Genomic DNA, 21,569 nt, shown 5'->3' with positions numbered 1-21,569 from the left:
GTATCAATTTTGTTTAATATGGAGTTTTAATGGATCCCAACATTTGAACAAAGTTTTTGTAGTCCAAATTTGGTCTCCTTGGTGTTTTACCTCTAGTTCTGTGTTTTTTTTTAATCCTAAATTAGTCTACCTATCTTTTCTAAACTAAGCTATAATTATCTTGAGCAATGAAGTGCCCAACAGAAAATGAAAAATACAACACTGAGGCGTATTCCTGTGCACATGTCAAGCAGTTGATTTTGTCATTTTAACACTTAGACATACACGAGGGAATCTCTAACGAGCGATAGGGTGTCCATCGCTATATGGTCATAATATCGCTCGTTGCATTTCAGCGCCAGCGGTAGTCATGCTGTCGATCGTTAGGCTGATCATCGCTCATCAATTCCTCACCCAACGGCTATAATTTCCCCCTCTATCAATACCCAATTTCAAACTCATTTCAACTCTCGCAAGATTTTCTCAATCTCTCTAGAATTTCTCAATCTTCTTCAAACCTAAAACAATCACACCTTCTCTATACTTCTTAATTTCTTGTTATATGGATTCACAATCTCAAAGTAAAAATCAAGGAAAAGGTAAGAGGAACAGAGTCCGGGTGGAAAATACAACATCACAAAAGATGAACGCATTTGTCATAATTATGTTTATTTTACCCACGATGGTACACAACAACATGGTAACTGATGAGTGCCAAATAATGTATATATTTATCCCTTTTTGTTGGCAATTTAACTCATCTTTTATGCATTAATTCTACATTTTATCCCATATTCTGTATTTTCATTGTTTTCAAGAATAAATATTTTTCTTACTTAATTTTGCATTTTTTAGGTAGTAAATAAAGATTGGATGAGTCGCGGAGCGAAAAGAGCAGAAAAGCAGTGAAAAGCCGGGAGAAATCACGTAAGGAAGCCGCGAAGAATGGTGCGCACAACCTCATTTTCTACACACAAAAACGCCTCCGTTCTCAGCCACCAGATCAGTTCTCAGAAGCATCCGACGGTCGCTCCTTCATAGAGCATCAAAATCTGAAGTCTCTGCCAAGCACCACAGCGCTGAAATTCCAAGCCTTCAGATTAGATGGTAGTTGAATCCAACGGTCGCTCCCTTGCTATTCATCAACGTTTGATATCTCCGCCTTACACTACAACACCTAACCCCATCTAGAGCCGTTAACTTCGTTGTATCAAAAAATCTGACGGTCGCTACCAACCTCTTCAGGAGGAACCATCCGATCCACCTACCAGCTTCACATCCCACGGCCCATCTCACGAAACATCACCTCTTGATGGACCCGCCTCACACCCTAGCGACCGAGCACCTACACCCCAAACAAACGCACCCTTCCCCTTTCTCCATCGAACCCATCTCCTCCATCACCCCCCTCTGCAGAACCACCATACCCCGTACCACCACCATGTCCGTCTCCATCACCACCACCTCACCCCAAATCACTCCACTATTTTCTCCCCAACTCTATTCTACCTAAACCCATCACGTACCATCTCTTTAGCATCACTAATAACCTCAATTTCTCATCTCTCTGCCTGAAACCCTAGGTGAGAAATTGGGGATATAAATGATGATTAAAGCATCAATTGGAGCTCGAGAAGAACGAGAAGAAGCAGGAGAAGATTGGGTCGACGAGATGGAGCGAGTATCTCATCAACAGTAGGTAAATCAATTTCACCAAACCCTAGTTCTACTGATTTTGGGGGAAAATTGGGGGAAAACCCTAAATGGGTAATTGGGTATAAATGGGTGTTGTGTGGAGTGTGTGAAAGACACTATTTACCTCTCTGGACTAGCCAGTAGAGAATTTGCTAAAATTTTATGAACTTCAAATTTCAGTGTTTTTCTCAGTTAACAGTTGCAAGTTGCTTATGTGTTGAATTATCTGATATATTGCTAGTTATGTATGAATTATCTATGTTAGTGTATGCATGTTGCCACTACATGGTTAGCATGAGCTAATCAGCTTCAGGCCAAGGCTCAGTGAAGCCTTGTGCACTGTCAAGTGTAAATGAGCTAGGATAGTTCTTCCCTGTATGTTTTTGATTGTGCAAATGAGAGATGCCAATGCTCATAGAGCCTGTGATTGGCTGTACTGTCAAAAGACAGCCAATGCTAGGGGTAGACTAGTGAGCAAGTTGGTGTTCTTTCATTTCTAGTTGTATGCTTAGGAATGAACATAACCTAGAAACATGTCACTTGATTAGGACACAAGGTGGATCATAAGCCTTGGCTTACCCACCAATTCCCTTTCAGTCTCTTATATTTTCAGTCCTGTGTGCTTGTATTTCAGTTACTTTTCTTGCCTTTCATTTTCTTGCACCTTGTAGCTTTTGTGCACTGAAGTCAGTGCATAATCCTCACCCTGCCCTTGGCTGCCAAGCCTTGGTTATTTGCTGCTCCTCTTAGCTGTTTCTTTGCTGCTTTACTTTCCAAGCCTTGGTTCATATCATTTACATGTTTTGCTCACTGCCTTAGTGCATTGCCACTCTTATTAGCCTAGGAAAACTTCTTATATGCTCCTCTCCCTGTGGACAAACCCCTACTCACCCTTTTATTACAAATCTTGACCTTGTATACTTGCAAGTGTTTTGTGTGCTTCCCATTTTCACACCAGTAACACCATGTGGGATAACATATTTCATAAATATGAAGGACAAACCATGAACATCAATAGTCGTGATGATGCAAAAGCGTTGTCAAAACGCTTCATTGTAATCAATATGAAAGTCGCCTCTTATGTTGCATTGATAATGCAAGCCAAGAGAGGTATGGAGAGTAGTCTTATGGATGATGATGTTGAAAGACAGGTTCGTACAGAATGGCAGCGAAAAAATGACAAAAATTTCACTTTCGAAAGTTGTTAGCAGCTAATCAACAAGTACCTGAAAGGTCACCATACAATTCTTCTCTCTCAACACCAAATTCTTCATTATTTTCAGCAGGTCCATCAAATTCTTCACCAAATACCCCAGGAAACTCAAATGTAAACTCAGTTCTCAATAATGATGATGCTAATAAAAAACTTCTAGGAAGAAACAGAGCAAGACTTGCTAGAAAATCAGCTCAAGAAGGTGGAAGCTCCGATGGATTTAACATGGCGAAGTTCATAGAACATCAGAAGACCGGCGAGAAGCAAAGAGCGGTTGATAGGAAATTTCAAAACATGGAGAGTAAGAAAAATCGCCTTTGTCAAGAAAAAATTGTGAATTACTATGAAAAGCATAACATTCTTCAAGCTGACACTTCAATTATGAACCCCCAGCAAAAACATCTGTGTCAAATCGAATTTGACAGGATTCAAGCACAGATTGAACAACAAGATGGATTTAATAACAACCAACCTAGTGGTGACGATGATGATGATGAGTTCGATGTAGTACCTCTAGATAATTGATGTATTAATTGATATATGATCCTTGATAATATGCATATAGAGTTTATATCTTTATCTCTTCTCAATCAGAAAGTTTTAGACAAAGGAGTCTGTGGGCCTGATTGTTAAGAAGAGTACTTGGACGATCTTAAAATCAATATCCAAGATCAATCTAGTGGTATCCAAATATTCTGATCGAGTTCTGGCAAGTATGAAACTTGTTGTTTATCTTTTAAGATACAAATTCTATAAGAAATGAGCCTCGTAAACGATCTTAATTATATAAACGTATATATCTACTAGAATTGAAGACGTAGTACTTGTGTAAATCATATTATAAAGATAAACAATATAATGTGGAAAAGGAAAAACACAAGGAACCAGAAGTTTTTCTAACGAGAAAACAACAATAACGGAATAACCATGGGACCTCGCCCATATTTAAACATCAAACTTTATTAAGCCGCTACAGACACTAGCCTATTATCAACTTCGAACCGAAATGCAGTTGAGACCAAACACACCCTCCAAGTGATTTTTTCACAATCATGCTCCTTACGTCTCTTGAACCTCGCAAGGCTCTACGCAATTGATTCCCTTAGCTGGCGTCCTTTACATCCTAAGGGTTGCTTCAACCTAAGTGAAGACTTTTGATACTAATATTCCTCTAGCAGATAAGCCTATTTTATTTCCTTTTTGATCAAAGATCAAGGCTTGGAAATCTTTTTTTTTTTAGATAAATCTTGCAAGCTTCAGAAATCCGGAACACTTACACTTAGTTAGATGAGAATTCTGAATTCTTAACTACCTATCAAGAACAATCTTGAACTAATCAATTAAGAATAGTTTTTAGATATCTATATTGAGTAATCACAAAGTCTGAGGCAAAGAGAACTTTGTCATTTCTATTTATCTTACCTGAAAGATATTACGAGAACCTTGATAACAGAAAAGCAAAATCAGGATACATGAAATATCAAGGTAAATATAGTTTGATTTGGCTTCACGAATCCTCAAGTGAAGAATTTAAGTCATAGAATTAATTATGTTTCTCAGAGGACACCTAGGTCAATAGAGGACGACTCTAACAATCAACTAGGACACAAAGCGTTAGGGATTGAATTTCGTAGTTCAAAGAGCATCTTTATTTATAAATGTTGAAGACTGGGTTTTTAAAAAAAAAAAATTCAAGCTAAGATAACTTGAGATCTAAGCAAACACTTTCTCTGTTTAGATAAAACTCTAATTAGGGTTTCAAGTAATGTATGTGAGAAGTTAGTCCCGAAATCACATAATAGAATATACACACTGGTCCTTGTCGTGAACCGTGTATAATAATAGTTCTTTGGAAAGTATGCCTTTAGAAACTATTAAGCAATATCGTGTGCATTTAAACACTTAAGAATTAATCTTGATGCACATACACAAAGTGTTTTAGCTGCCATTCTACTATTGGTAGAACCTGGTGAACAGGGATCAAAGATATCTTAGAGGTGTTTATGAGAGTCAGCAATGCTAAACATATTTTTATTTTTTTTAAAAATCTACACCGGGACCGTTGGTTAAAGGGTCCGTGAGTCCGGGAGTTACGGTTCGTAAACTGGGTTAGCCAACCGTTAAAAACTCGTAAACTCTGGGAGATACGGTTCGTGAACTGGGTTCGCCAACCATTGAGCCTTTCATCAACTCAGATCACCACGGTTAGTGAACCGGGTTGGTGAACTTTCCCATTGTGAACTTAAGGTTGCGAACTGGTTCGCCAACCATCCTATATTCCAGAAACTCAGAGATCTAGGGTTTGCGAGATGATTTGCCAACCTAACCTGAGCATAAATTACAGAAGTTCTGAATTTTTCTCTTTAATTTAAAACTTCCCAAATGATAAAATCATTGCTTAAGAAATTTTCAAATGATCCAAAATATTAGTTCTTGAACAATAAATTGTTTCAAACTAAGTTTCAAAAGAACCAATGAACATCCATTGCTTGAATCATATTTCGAGATGTTTAACAAGACTAGATTGAATCAAAAAAATTTCTTTGCAATAAAAATACTAGAAGTCATACAACATAGTCTCAAATATATAAATTGGTAAAGTTTGTGGGTAAATAGAATGGTTTAGTCTTCACATAACTTGTTAAAGAAGCTCTCCAAATGTCTTCGTCGTTTCTTCGGTCTTCGATGGGATGCCTGATATTCACCTACCAATTTCAACCGAGGGGTGCTCTAACAATATCCCCCTTTGTCAATTTTAGTGACAAAACTATTCAATAATATAGACTCAAAATTAAGATAATCTTTCGGCTCAAAATCAACTATGCTTGATTTCCTTAGTTCTTCAACATCGTCTCGAATTCTTCGTACTTCAAAATGTTCTATGGTTATTCATTCAACACCTTTGTTGTTGAAGACCCGTAGTGATAACAACTTATGAGAATACTCAAATGTAACTCTTAACGAGTATTGTCAAGTAGCTCTGTAGCTGTAATGGAGTATTATAGAACGATAAATCCACCAAAAAAAGTTGCGTTGTTGGTTTTCCGATGGTTTATATATGAATTGATTTTACTATGTAATTTATTTATCGGAATATATTTTACTATACACACTAAACATCAAAATGTTATTTGTGTCAAGGCCAAATCAATGTCGTTACGTCGTTATTTGCACATATTAGTTCTCTTATGTATGTCGTTATCTAACACTAACAAGAGATGTAAAATACGATGAAACCGAACTTGATGCTCATTTGATTTGATAATCTTAGCTTGACCTAGTAAATGCTACATGTCATTTGAGGATATTTCTACCCAGTGATGCTACGTTGACCGGGACTTTATCCCGGAAAAAATCTCGTGAGAGACAGCTCCATGGGCCCTGGAGAACCGCAAGGGTGGACATTACTCACCATGGGTCCCACTGAAGTTCTCTCTACCGAGAAATCCCACGGGATTCCAGCCCCGGTAGATGTGATTTCTACCCAATATTGTTTTGAAGATGATTGAGATTTCGTGTTCTGTTTCTCCGACAGCCAGCAAATAAGAACCTTCTTCTATCACCATCAGACCATTTTCATCAGCTTTACTAAGATGTTCTCACAAGGGCTCACAACAAATTCAACTTCAGTTCTTTCTCCTGCATCCGTTTTCACTGTTTGAAACCCTATGAATTGAACAATTGGACTCCCAACTTTAATCTGCGTCTGTCTAACAAAGAGCAAAACCGGATGTTTTCCTGACATTATTCCAGAATTTTGACTCCAATAGTTACGGAGAACTTTATCTTCTCACAGTAATCAGTTCCAATCTCGGAGATGGACAAGAAATTAGTAGAAGTTTTGTCATTGAGTGCTAAAATGTTAGTGAATCGATTTAAGTAGATTGTTTTTCGATTAACATTAACAAACTCATATAAGTAGGTTGAGTAGCTGAGACCATAACCGAAATCAAACACTTTTCTTGCTTTGTAGAATCGGTATGTCCGTCCAGGATACCCCGTTGCAGAATCGGCTCGCATCCGCATATCTGTCATTGGGATTTTAGTGAATTCTTGTGGGGTACCAAGTCATCCGTAATCTCCCCCCTGCAAATTGAATATAAACAATATTAAGGACACATTCACACCATTGTAGTGCAGAGAAGAGTCCCACAAGAATTAGGAGAATACACTATAAAAAGATTTGAAATAAAAGCACGTTCAGGGAGGCTTACCTGGGTTATGGTCCCCGAATATTATCTCAGCCAAAGCAATTCCTCCAGCTTCACCAGGATAACCCGCCCAAATGATACTTCCAACGTTATGATCATCCTTTGCAAAAGAAATGTCAATTGGGCCTCCACTGAGAAGCACTAAGATTACCGGTTTCTTTGCTGCCTTTGCAACTCTAGAAATGAGATGCTGTTGCTTTCCCGGTAGTACCAAGTCAATTCGATCAAACTCTTCCCTTTCTTGTGTTTGATCCAAACCCATGATCATTATAACATAGTCTACGGATTTTTCCAATTCAACTGCTTCATTCATAGCCAAAGAATTACAAGGGACTGCATCGCAGCCGGGGTGATAAAGTGTATCCCTGACATAACTCTTCAATGCTTCTACTGGTGTAACAGATTTACATGGAGGTCCGTTGTAATTTCCCGTAAGTGTTTGTACATTGTTAGCATTTGGACCGATTACAGCGACAGTTTGTGTTGCACTTTTTGATAAAGGTAGAAGTTTGTCTGAGTTCTTTAAAAGAACAATGCCATCCCTGGCAGCTTCAAGGGCTAAAGTCTGATGGTTTGCTGAGCAGACATGGCTTGGACCGATATCGCCAAATTGCTGTTGGACTGGGTTGCCATTAAACAAGCCTAATCTCATTCTGGTTGTGAAGAGATTAGAGAGGGCCCTGTTTATGTCAACTTCTGATACGTTTTTCTGATTAATTGCTGATCTTGTGTGTGCTTGTAAGAATGAATCGCAATATTCTTCCCCACAAGCTGCACAATTTACATCCATACCAGCTCTAAGAACCTCACCAACAAGTTCTTCTGGTGTTCTGGAGTAACTTTGATTAGTATAGATGGTAGAAACTGAATCACTGTCTGATGTAATATACCTGTTAACATTAAAGCAGTACGTAATTAAGTCGTCGGGGGTGATATCAACAAGTCCTTATGGATCCTAGTAAACTGAATTATTATTTGTTCCCAACCAGGAACATGGTGCCGTCGAGTTTGAAACTCAAGTGGTTGGTCTTTAGTAGTCAAAATAAATTCTTCTTACCCATTGAAACCCCATTTTCCTCTAATGGTGTTAGATAAAAAATTGAAATCTGCACAGCTTGGAACTCCATTGACACGATTGTATGCACACATTACTCCGCTTGCCTTGCCTTCTTTGACGCAGCTTTCAAATGGTGGTTGATAAGTATCTGCCAAATCTTGCAAAGAAACCTGAGATATATGCATGAGAATATGAATAACAGTAATAAGTCTCAATTTTTGGATTCAAAGAAGGCTTTTAACTCACATGTGCATCGAAGTTGTAACGTGTGGAGCCATTCCAGTTATCCAAATCATAAGCAGTGAAATGTTTACAACAAGCTGAAGCCTGGAGAATATGTTTATTAATTCTCCCACCTTCAAAAGAATCACCTTGAATTCCTCTGACATAAGAAACTGCGTATTTACGATCTTCACCAGGTGTTTCTTGTCCTCTTCCCCATCTTGGGTCTCTAAATATGTTTATATTTGGTGCCCAAAATGTCATTCCTGTTGCTTGCCCTGCATTGTATAAAGCTCTGGCTTCTATTCCAATGGCCGAATTTAAAAAATAAAATCATAAAATGAATCATTTTTAGAAAATATTGAAGTTGTATTTAATGACAACTGAAAGATGAAACTTAGCTTATATAAAGACAACTCTCTTTATTAATGTTTAGAAAATCTCTCACAAGCTCTAATCTTGCTCATATGATCAAACCACAACTTTGGTGATCATATGTATAGAACTAGAACTTCCTTTTCTAATCATATTTCCTTACTACATGTATTCCCTTTTCTTAGAACTAGTTGAGTTCTAATTCTCTTAGGTTTACATCAATTTCTTAATCTTGTCCTAACCAGCTTGTTAGTGACTTCTGTGTTGAAGTTTAACCAACATTCTCCCCGTTAAGCTTCAACCTTACTCATGACATATCTTGTACTACAATCAGTTGTCTCATTTCTTCAAACTTGATCCGAGCTAATGCATTTGTCAATATATCTGCTTTCTGCTCAGTTCCAGGTATGTGTTCTACGTTAATGACCTCCTTCTCGATGCATTCTCGTATGAAATGATACCTTTTGTGAATGTGTTTCGTCTTCCCATGAAACACTGGATTTTTAGTGAGTGCAATTTCAGACTTATTATCAATCTTGATGAGAACTTTTTCAGGTTCTCTTCCTTTGATTTCACCCAACAGTTCTTGAAGCCATATTGATTGTTTAGCTGCTTCTGTTGCAGCCATAAACTCAGCTTCACAGGATGAGAGGGCTACAGTGTCTTGCTTCTGTGAACACCATGTAATAGGTGCTTCTCCTAGATAAAATATATGACCAGTTGTACTTTTTCCATCATCTTGGTCAATATTATGACTGCTGTCACTATACCCAACAATTCCTTTTGATCCTCCTCGACCATACTTCAATCCACAGCTGATTGTTCCTCTTAGATATCTCAATATCTGCTTTATTACATCACCATGAGACTTGCGTGGACTCTGCATATAACGGCTTGCTACTCCCACAGAGAAAGCCAAGTCTGGTCTTGTGTGTAACAACTATCTAAGGCATCCAACATTTCTTCTATAACTCGATGGATCAATCTCAGCTTCTTCTTGTGCCTTTGAAACTTTAAGTCCAAACTCCATTGGTATCTTAGTTGGATTACAAGTTTCAAGTCCTGCTTCTTTCAGAATTCTCCTTGCATAAGCTTCTTGTTTAATCTGAATCCCATCTACTCCTTGATGGACTTCTATGCCAAGGTAATAAGTGAGTTTTCCGAGGTCTGACATCTCAAACTTTGATGACATTTCTCTCTTGAACTCATTAATCACCTTAAGGGAGTTGCCAGTCAAAAATAGATCATCTACATAGACTGCAATCACAAGAAGCGTTCCCTTTTCTTGTCTTCTGTATACTGATGTTTCTTTAGAGCACTTAACAAATCTGATTTCTCTAAAGATTTGATCTAACTTTGTATTCCAGGCTCGAGGAGCTTGTCTTAGACCATATAGAGCTTTTGATAACTTATAAACCTTATGCTCTTGTCCTTTTACTTCAAAACCTTCTGGTTGTTCAACATACACATCTTCTCGCAATTCACCATGTAAGAATGATGTCTTAACGTCTAAGTGGTGAATTTCCCATGAGTTTGATGCTGCTTCTGCTATTAAGAGACGAATTGTCTCTAGTCTAACAACTGGTGCGAAAACTTCATCAAAGTCTATGCCTGATTCTTGAACGTATCCCTTAGCTACAAGTCTTGCCTTATATTTGTTGACAGTACCATCAGCATTCCGTTTTATTTTGAAGATCCACTTAAGACCAATCACTTTTACCCCACCTGGCTTATCAACTAGAAACCAAGTCTTGTTTCTGTTGATTGAAATAATTTCTTCTCTACATGCTTGTGATGTATTTTCAAATGTTGTTGTAGATAGTGGTGAAAACTGGTTCTTTTCGAACTTGTGAAGGTAACTTTTTTTTAGATTTAAATAAATAAATAAATGAAGGAAATTAATTTTTTGATAGTAATGTCAAGATTTTAGAAGGATTAAGGCTCAGGATTCACTACCACTTCAAGTTGATTGGTTATAAATAATATTTCAGAAATTATTATTAAGCTCTTTTTTTTATTAAATCACTTTTTAATTTAAAAGGTGTCCAAATATTAAGTTGTAATCCTTAAGCATGATTTATCAAAGAATTATTCTAAGCATAAAACATCAAACTGATTCACAACTAATTAAGAAAACCATTTTATCCTTTTTTTTATATTTATCCAAGTGAATTAAATAAAGTAAATAATTAAAGAAATTATAAATAAAAATATTACCAATCAAACATGAGTGAATAGATCCTCCATTTCCTCAATCACCAAGAATTTAGCCTCTCATCATGTTGGAAAAACACTCAAAAGATTTTATTAATGCTCAAAAGTTGAGTACAAATGATGAAATAAAAAGAAATCGTTTTAAGACTGTCCTTTGCGACACACAGGAAGCGTAGGGAAGAACGGCACTTCAGAAGTGCTGTAAGCTCGTCGCGGGAAAGGAACTGAGAATTGTCGCAAATATGCGACACTAATCAACGACTTTCCTGGATTGTACAATGTTCTTCGTGTTCTTCCTTTGACAGCAGCAGAACTTTTTCTCTGTCGACTCTTCTGGTGATTCTCTCGGCTCTAAATCTCTCCCAATCCCGTGCTAACATTTCCCAAACTGTTTTTCCTTGTATTTATAGTGTTTCAGGACCAAAAATCCCCTCATTTATTGCGTATATTCTCCATTTAATCCAAATATTCCTTGCTGCCCATAATAACGATAATTTCCATTTTTAATCCCATGCACGCGTTAGATTTGATCCTGCACGCTCTAGTTAGCCTTCTCCACGTCTCAGAACTCTTCCAACGCTAGTAGAACTCCTCCATGCACACAAGAACTTCAATTTTGCTCGTGTTACAGTACACGTGCTTTGTTTTGGGTGTGTGAATCATCACGCGTTTTCCAGTCAATTCCGATCGAACCCACTGCCCAAAATGTGTTCCTTAACCTATATCACATCTCTCTATCAAATTTCAGCCATTGAATCGACCCGTAACCCCTTCATTTTTGTGATCAAACTTCTGCCAGTTGAGAATTTCATTTCCCACCAAAAAAAACAGTTTTCAAACGAAGAAGAAAGGGTGTCCCCCTATCCTGAACTGGGGTGCGAATAGCAGGTGTCCACTGAGGTGCCCCTTAACCGATAGTGAGAGTCCGAATAACAATTGCCCTTCAAGGGTGCCCCGGGCAACTTTTCGAGTTGATTTTTCCAAAAATGTTTGTTTCCAAAAAATACCTAAAAACACACAAAACACTATAATAAGGACAAAAACAAGTACTAATAATACTTAACATTGAGGACAAATTAGACACGAAAATGCGTCTATCAAATACCCCCAAACTTATTATTTGCTAGTCCTCGAGCAAAAATAAATCTAGAAAATAAAAAGACCGATTTATAAACTCAGGAGGGTTTACCAGAGGTGTACCCACAAAACCAATACTCCAGACCCTAGCTATCCACAACGAACCTTGGAAGGCACTAAAGAATCTCCTTGGTTGGCATACTTATTGACTACAAGAGGAAGTACCCTGATGCGAAATTCCAATTGATGTACACGAGTTTGCACTCAAGCATACTAAAATTCATATATAAGTGACAGAGCTCTACTCAGATAGTTGCACTATGGACATCATATTCGGAGTCAAACTAATCACATGGAAATATTAAGAGATGGATATAGAAAAACATAGATGGTTTTGATGTTTACTAAGTGAACGGCGTTTCCCATATCTATCTGAAGGCCTCCGCCAAAATGAACCTATCCTAATGGATTGAGATACTAGTCTGACTAATATCAACACACTGGCATATACAAGGGAACCAGTGGTCGATAACCTAACTCTAGGTCAACACAACTGGCATATACAAGGGTACCAGTGGTCGACTTTATTGAATTTATTCCTTTTGGTCAAATGGTCTGGTCTCAATTTTTTTTCTTTTTTTTGGTAACTACCATTTTTTCAATTTTTTTTTATTTCAATCACTCTAATTCACCCTAACATTGGTAACAACTTGAATGGTGAGCCCCACCTAATCACATAGAGTACATAGTTTAACAACAAAATAAAATAAAATAAAAATAGAAGTGAAAAGGACTGAACGAGATATGGTGAAACTATCATGTTATTTCTAACACCTGAGCTCTGTGCTTTTATGAATAGACTCTTTAGATGTTTCTATCTATTCAGATTGGTTCCTCAACTCCTACAACCAAGATGTTCCCATCCACTTAGATTGGTTAGTGCAAACCTTAGTAAGCATAAATTTCTAGGCTCTGGAGTTTAAGCTAACAAAAAGTTTCTTCCCCACCCCCAAACTTAAATCTAACATTGTCCTCAATGTTCTAAAGATGAAGTTAAAAGCATGAACAAGGAGAAACTGATACCACTGGAGGGAAAAGAAATAAGGAAGGATATTACCGTATCACATGAGCGCGGGAGCCTCCCAATAAATGCTAAATTTATAGTCATTAGCTAGACATCAAATACCTCTAAAGGAATTGTCACCTTCCAAAGTCGTATACCAATAGTCGAAACAATTGTGGATCCACAAGACCAAATAGAGCTAACACAAGTATGAGACAACTACACTGGTTTAGACAAATGAAAAGAAGGAGCACGTCCTCATCTAAGGTTTCTGTCAAGACAACTGGGTTTGCATGATTGAGCTTCATATGTGTGTCTCGATAACTAGAGTCATCCGCAAAATGGGTCTCTAATACCTGGGTTACCTCCTGGACAGTATCAGGAGGATCGGGTTGCGGAGTCTGAACAGACTCTATTAGTATCTCAGACGTACAAGGTTCGAGTCCCAAGTTAGGGACTCGAATTAGGGACACTTGACGATCACAAGAATCATCACTACCCCCAAACTTAGGATTTTGGCCACTCTCAGACAAACCTCTGATTATTGCTTGAATTTCCGGATCATCCCAGTCCTTAAAATACTCAAGAGATTCTTCTAGTTCTCTACTCCAAAACTTAGGATTTTGGTTGTCTCTACATAGACTGGTCACAATATTCCTAATTTCTAGACCATCGGGTTTTTGAAAAAGGTCGATTGCTTTCTCTAAGTTATGATCAGGTGGTTCATCCTCTACTTGGTTTATATCTGCTATGGTCCACTCTAAAGCTTCCTTATTTTCTTGAAGCATGGTCTCTGGCCTATTCTCATGTTCACTATCCAAATCGGAAGCTATAATCACAGGAAAAGACTCGGGTGGGCCTAAAAATGTATAATTAGGCTCCAACTCAGGAGGCTCTTTTAAACAAGGTATTAAGGTAGACTTAGAAGCTAGCAATGTTTCAAACCTATCTTTCCATATATCAATATCTAACACAGGAATAGAATCCAATAGAGAATTTACTTGTTCAATGTTGCTATCATCGTCGAAATCCAGGCTAAAATGGGGTAGACAACTCTCTAACGGATCTTCCGATACAATGTTTGGTAATGGCTCCTGAACTAAGGTTCCTATCATGTTCACCTCTTCAATGCACGTGTTATCTAGCTCAGAATGTAGCTTATTGATATTAAAAATATTCAGCTCAATAGTCGTATTACCAAAAGATAGATTCATGATACCATTTCGACAGTTTATGATTGCATTAGACGTAGCTAAGAATGGGCGACCTAAAATCACAGGTATCTGGTTCTCTGGGTCAGGGACAGGTTGGGTATCTAGGACAACGAAATCCACAGGATAAATAAACTTGTCGACCTCAATAAGAACATCCTCTATCACACCACGAGGAATTTTAACAGACCTATCAGCTAACTGGAGTGTTATCTTGGTAGGTTTCAATTCACCAAGTCCTAGCTTTAAGTACACATGGTATGGTAGTAGATTCACACTGGCTCCTAAGTCAAGTAAAGCTTATTCTACCCGGTATTTTCCTATCGTGCAAGCAATGGTAGGTGCACTTGGGTCTTTATACTTAGGAGTTGTGGTGTTTTGAATAATCGAACTTACATGACAAGCTAAAAAGGCATTTTTAGGGACACTAAGCTTTCGCTTTCGTGTACACATATCTTTGAGGAACTTGGCATAAGCTGGTAGTTTCCTAATTGCTTCTAGTAACGGAAGGTTTATGGTAACTTTCTTAAAAACCTCCATTATATCATTAAAGTTGGATTCACTTTTTTTTGGTACTAATAGCTGGGGAAATGGGGTCCTCGGGGGACAAAGACGGGCTCAACAGGACCCTCATTGGTCTCTTTAGAGACTCTATCAGTCTCTTCATTCTCTGGTTCAGACGGGTGAACTACAACATGTTCACTATCAGGCATGATAACCTTGTTGTCAACTTTCTTTCCACTCCTAAGGGTTGTGACAACATTCACATGATTGTATGATTTCTCCCCTTGGGGATTAGGTTCAGTATGACTAGGAAACTTACCTTTTTCCCTCAAAGACTCATTTATATGACTAACCTGGGTTTTCAACTCGGAAATAGCCTGAGAGTTAGCCTGACCTATTCTATTATTTTCTTCTATACCTTGAGCAACAGATTGCTGAAACTGCATAGTGTTACGAGTTAACAAAGCAAGAGACTCTTCTAAACTCATAATCTTCTTATCCGAAGGGTTCTGAAACTGTGCCGGGGCTGAAGAATTCTTAGGATAGCCAAAACCTGTGGGAGCTTGAGAGTTAATAGACTGACCTTGATTCTGGCCCTTAGACCAAGAAAGGTTGGGATGGTTTCTCCAGCCAGGGCTATAGGTTTTTGAATAAGGGTCAAACTTCTGACGGTTATCGAATTTAGTGCTGTTATAAAGAGCATTGGCTTGCTCTTCAACAATATGGTCTTCCCAAAAAGTCTCTATTCTACCACTAGTACCACTAGAATGACCTAATTCCAACGCTTCTAACCTTTTGGCTATGACTGCTATTTTAACATCTGACTCATAGGATCCTTCTACCCAATTGACATTTCCTCTACTTAGAAGAATTGTTTTCTGGGGTTCCCTATTATTTTCCCATTGTTGGGTCTTATTGGCGATTTCATTCAAAAATGTCATCGCCTCATCAACAGTTTTATTCTCAAACCCACCTGTGCATAAGGACTCAACCATGGTCGTTGTTGAATAGTCTAAACCCTCGTAGAGGATCTGAACTAACCTAACCTTCTCTAAACCATGATGAGGACATTGAGAAATTAAGTCATTGAACCTTTCTAAATATCTATATAAAGATTCTCCCTCTTGTTGAGCAAAAGTACAAATTTGTGTCCTAATAGACGATGTTTTGTGCCTTGGGAAAAACTTATGTATAAAGGCAGATGTTAGTTGTTCATAGGTTTCAATTGACCCAGAATCCAAACTATACAGCCAAGATTTGGCTTTATCTTTTAAGGAAAAGGGGAATAACCTAAGTTTCAGTGCATCATCACTAAGGTTTTTAATTTTCAGAGTACTACATACTTCCTCAAATTCCCTAACATGAAAATAGGGGTTCTCATTCTCTTTTCCTAAAAAGGTTGGGAGCATCTGTAAAGTCCCAGGTTTGAGTTCATAATTTGCCTCGGTTTCAGCTAACTTGATACAAGACGGACGAGAGGTCCTAGTTGGGTTCAATAAAGCTTTTAAAGTTGCCATTTCTGGCACTACCAAAGGACTAGGAGAACTTTCTTCACAAAGACGCAGATTCTCAAAACTGAAGTTTCCAAAAAGAGGGCTCTCAAAAGAACAATCTTCGAGCTCACTGCTTATATCATAAGAACTACTAGGTTTTTCGCTAATCAATCGACCTAGAGTATCTCTTTTCCAAGCCCTATTAACAAAATCGGGCATACACTAAAAAAATCAAAAAGAAATAAAAATCCTAACAGGAAGGTTCTAGCAATCACACAACAGGCTGACTCGACTTTACCACAGCAAACCTAGAGATTTCTAGCAAACAACAACCATGATGGCTCACTTAGATTGTTTCTAGACTAGCTTCTATATCTCGAAAGGGAATTCGTTACAATTTAATCAAACCCCTCTGGAATCAATCCGAGTCAAAGTAAGTTGAATCGAGGCGAGGGAAGCTTAGTGGAGCTTTGATACCCAAGGCCTCACCGCAGTACAAGGCGGCGCAGTCACGCATTCAACTCACAGAAACCGTCATGAACTTCGAAGTATGCTAAAAGAATAACCAATATCCTTCGAAATTTTTTCCTAACTAGCTCGATACCCTATAGGTCTCTTTCTAATCAGATTTTAAAGCTTGAGTTCGCGTTAGGTTTTGTTCTCCTAAAGCGGGCAAGAAGGGAGCGGTGATGAAATCCGAACCCTTATCTTGTTTAGGCCAGGCCTTGCCCTTTACTAGGAAAATAAAGACAGTCCAAATTCGTCCTCAATCAATGATCACCTTAAGGAATACAATAACTCGCTTACAGGAGATTCGCGAGTGTTTCGATTGGACTTACCTCCCGTACCAGACGGGGGATGAACCGTTGTCGTCGACTCGGGCCACGACTCCTATGCCGTGTGCGAACCCGAGGGGCCGAGGTGATATTGTAATCACCGTCCTTCCCTGCACACAGTTTGTATTTAACTACCCTTCCGTAGGGTTTTTAAAAAAAATAATAATAATAAAGTCCAAGAGTCCAGTCCAAAGTCCAAATAAGTAAAGTGCAAAATAAAAAGAAAAAATAACCTAAAAAAAAATATAAAAATCTCTCTTTTTTTTTCTCTCTTTTCTATATATAAAACAAAAAAAAAAATCCTCTTTCGCTCCTTTCGCTTTAAGCTTTTCCTTCCAAGGTCCTTAGTACTCCACTTCGAACCTGCAAATCAAAGACAAAAAGAAACGTAAAAAGGAAAAAAAATAATAAACCTAAAAAAAAAAATTCTACCTAAGCACAGGTCCGCGTCGGCGGCGCCAAAAATTTGATGTATTTTTAAATGTTGTTGTAGATAGTGGTGAAAACTGGTTCTTTTCGAACTTGTGAAGGTAATTTTTTTTTAGATTTAAATAAATAAATAAATGAAGGAAATTAATTTTTTGATAGTAATGTCAAGATTTTAGAAGGATTAAGGCTCATGATTCACTACCACTTCAAGTTGATTGGTTATAAATAATATTTCAGAAATTATTATTAAGCTCTTTTTCTTATTAAATCACTTTTTAATTTAAAAGGTGTCCAAATATTAAGTTGTAATCCTTAAGAATGATTTATCAAAGAATTATTCTAAGCATAAAACATCAAACTGATTCACAACTAATTAAGAAAACCATTTTATCCTTTTTTTTATATTTATCCAAGTGAATTAAATAAAGTAAATAATTAAAGAAATTATAAATAAAAATATTACCAATCAAACATGAGTGAATAGATCCTCCATTGCCTCAATCACCAAGAATTTAGCCTCTCATCATGTTGGAAAAATACTCAAAAGATTTTATTAATGCTCAAAAGTTGAGTACAAATGATGAAATAAAAAGAAATCGTTTTAAGACTGTCCTTTGCGACACACAGGAAACGTAGGGAAGAACGGCACTTCAGAAGTGCTGTAAGCTCGTCGCAGGAAAGGAACTGAGAATTTTCGCAAATATGCGACACTAATCAACGACTTTCCTGGATTGTACAATGTTCTTCGTGTTCTTCCTTTGACAGCAGCAGAACTTTTTCTCTGTCGACTCTTCTGGTGATTCTCTCGGCTCTAAATCTCTCCCAATCCCGTTCTAACATTTCCCAAACTGTTTTGCCTTGTATTTATAGTGTTTCAGGACCAAAAATTCCCTCATTTATTGCGTATATTCTCCATTTAATCCGAATATTCCTTGCTGCCCATAATAACGATAATTTCCATTTTTAATCCCATGCACGCGTTAGATTTGATCATGCACGCTCTAGTTAGCCTTCTCCACGTCTCAGAACTCTTCCAATGCTAGTAGAACTCCTCCATGCACACAAGAACTTCAATTTTGCTCGTGTTACAGTACACGTGCTTTGTTTTGGGTGTGTGAATCATCACGCGTTTTCCAGTCAATTCCGATCGAACCCACTGCCCAAAATGTGTTCCTTAACCTATATCACATCTCTCTATCAAATTTCAGCCATTGAATCGACCCGTAACCCCTTCATTTTTGTGATCAAACTTCTGCCAGTTGAGAATTTCATTTCCCGCCAAAAAAAAACAGTTTTCAAACGAAGAAGAAAGGGTGTCCCCCTATCCTGAACTGGGGTGCGCATAGCAGGTGTCCACTGAGGTGCCCCTTAACCGATAGTGAGAGTCCGAATAACAATTGTCCTTCAAGGGTACCCCGGGCAACTTTTCGAGCTGATTTTTCCAAAAATGTTTATTTCCAAAAAATACCTAAAAACACACAAAACACTATAATAAGGACAAAAACAAGTACTAACAATACTTAACATTGAGGACAAATTAGACACGAAAATGCGTCTATCAGCTTGTGTCCATTTAGTGAGACCTTTGCTTCCTGAAAATTTCTTGGTTCATCATTAACAGAAAGTAGCATAATCTCACATTCTTCTGCAGCTTGAAGAACATAATCCTCCAGGTACTGTGGCTTTTGTATATGTCTTGTTGATTTTCGCAGTGGAATGGGTTGAGTTATTTCATCGATCTCTTCTTCTTCTACTTCTACTTCTTCGTTATTCTCAGTGTTTTCATTATTCTCTTCTTCTTCTTGATTAACATCATCAGTCTCATATTCAGACACAATGGCCTTCCAATCATGAGACTTATCTTGTAGAGTCTATTCTGTGAGCGTGAGACTCTAACTAAAAGTCTTCCACTTGGGTCATGAACTGTTAGATAATCTTGTCGCATTCTAACATCACATCCAACTTCTGTAGCTTGTCCTAAACTTAGAATGTTGCTTTGTAAGTTTGGGATGAAGTAGATGTTTGTGACAAGCTTCTGTTCTCCGGTCTTGCTCTGAAATAGAATTGATCCTTTCCCTTCAATTTCTACAGAAGATCCATCACCAAACTTCACTTGTCCTTTGATTTTCTCATTGAGTTCAGAAAAATAGTGTCTCTTACCAGTCATGTGATTGCTGGCTCCATTATCTAAATACCAGATTCCTTCTTCTCCATCCTTTGATTCGTAGTTCTTTGGTATTAGTTTCCCTTCGTTTAAGAATACAACTTCGTGCTTGAAAAGAGTTGTATCTGCTTCCCTTGTTTCATTCTTGTTTGTTTCTTCCATCTTTTGTATTCTTTCAGGGCATACAGAGGAGAAGTGTCTTGGTTTATCACATCTGTAACAAATAATGTTTGATCTATCCTTCTTTTCTTTCCCTTGGTTTTGATCATTCTGACTTGTTGTTCTATCTTGTGAGTTAAACCTTCCTCCCCTTCCTCGGCCTCTGTTTCCTCTACCACCTCTTCCACGACCTCTTCCTCTTGTCGCAGAGTTTTGTTGGTAAGAGTTTGTGTACAAGAGTTTTCCTTGAGTTTCTCCATTGTTTTCTTCATCAAGGATTCTCTCTTCATATGCTTTCAATCTTCCAATTATATCTTCATAGCTAGTCTTTTTTAAATCTAAGACTTGTTCGAGAGAAGCTATGATATGAATATACTTGGATCTTGGTAAACTATTGAGAAACTTCTTTACCAGTTTATCTTCATCAATGGATTGTCCAAGTGACGCAGCTTTTGAGGCTATCTCTGATAGCTTTCCTGCAAATCTATCAATAGTATCAGTGTCTTTCATCTTCACTCTTTCAAATTCAGACATTAAGGTTTGCAGACGGGCTTCTTTAACTCGATCAGCTCCGAGATTACGTGCCTTTATTGCATCCCAAATTTTCTTTGAAGTTTCCTGTTCACCAACTTGTAGAACAAGACATTCTGGTATTGCTTGAAAGAGTAATCCAATGGCAACATTGTTTTTGTCTGGGTCCAATGTACCAGGATCAATTGTTTCCCAAACTTTGTAGATTTTCATCAGTACCTTCATTCTCATGGCCCATACTGTGTAGTTTGTGGCGTCGAGGATTGGAACTTGTATTGATGGTGGCGTGAACTGTTTTGCACCCACAATGGTGGTTTCGTTTTCCATGGCTCAGAAACAAGCTCTGATACCAATTAATGGAAACTGTAAGATGAAACTTAGCTTATATAAAGACAACTCTCTTTATTAATGTTTAGAAAATCTCTCAAAACTAAACACAAGCTCTAATCTTGCTCATATGATCAAACCACAACTTTAGTGATCATATATATAGAACTAGAACTTCCTTTTCTAATCATATTTCCTTATTACATGTATTACCTTTTCTTAGAACTAGTTGACTTCTAATTCTCTTAGGTTTCTATGTTGAAGTTTAACCAACATTATTTGATTGTTCGTTTGCGGTTTACCTGACCAATTCGATACCAGATATGGGTATCGAAAAAAGCAGCAGTAAGGATTACTTGAGGGAAGCTGGTAGCTGAACGAATCAGTCTGTCGAATCGAATACCCTGTCCTTCATTAGATACACCATGTAACGCTTCAGACCACCACTCATAACTAGGGATGCCAAGTCTACGAATTGCTGGAGCTTTATTACCAAGATGTCCTATTTTTTCTTCTAGAGTGAGAAACGAGATGAGGTTTGCAACTCTTTCAGATATGGGCAGTGAAATGTTGCAGAAAATATATGAATTCGTTGATGGATTTAATGCATCACAAGCAAATGGAGGTTCCTTAACTGCAGTAGTTCCAGTATTGATCATTAGAAGGATAAATGTTATTCCTAACATCTTCATCGAATTTATATGGGCAAGTTAATTCGCAAGTGAAAATGTTTAAAAGAAAGGAAAATAAGAATAAGTGAAGGAAGCGATGATGATGTATGTATATGTAAGACAGAAACATAACATTCT

General features: G+C 37.7%; 2 pseudogenes; one reads left to right on the top strand and one right to left on the bottom strand.

Annotated features, from left to right (window-relative positions):
- Positions 1-6,291: 6,291 nt before the first annotated feature.
- On the bottom strand, positions 6,292-21,452 carry LOC113332118 (annotated as a pseudogene).
- On the top strand, positions 15,875-15,974 carry LOC113332144 (annotated as a pseudogene).
- Positions 21,453-21,569: the final 117 nt, after the last annotated feature.

This window comes from Papaver somniferum, unplaced genomic scaffold (assembly GCF_003573695.1).
Source record: "Papaver somniferum cultivar HN1 unplaced genomic scaffold, ASM357369v1 unplaced-scaffold_128, whole genome shotgun sequence".
NCBI classification, from domain to species: domain Eukaryota; kingdom Viridiplantae; phylum Streptophyta; class Magnoliopsida; order Ranunculales; family Papaveraceae; genus Papaver; species Papaver somniferum.
Note: the sequence above shows the minus strand (reverse complement) of the source record. Positions and strands in the feature narration are given on the sequence as shown.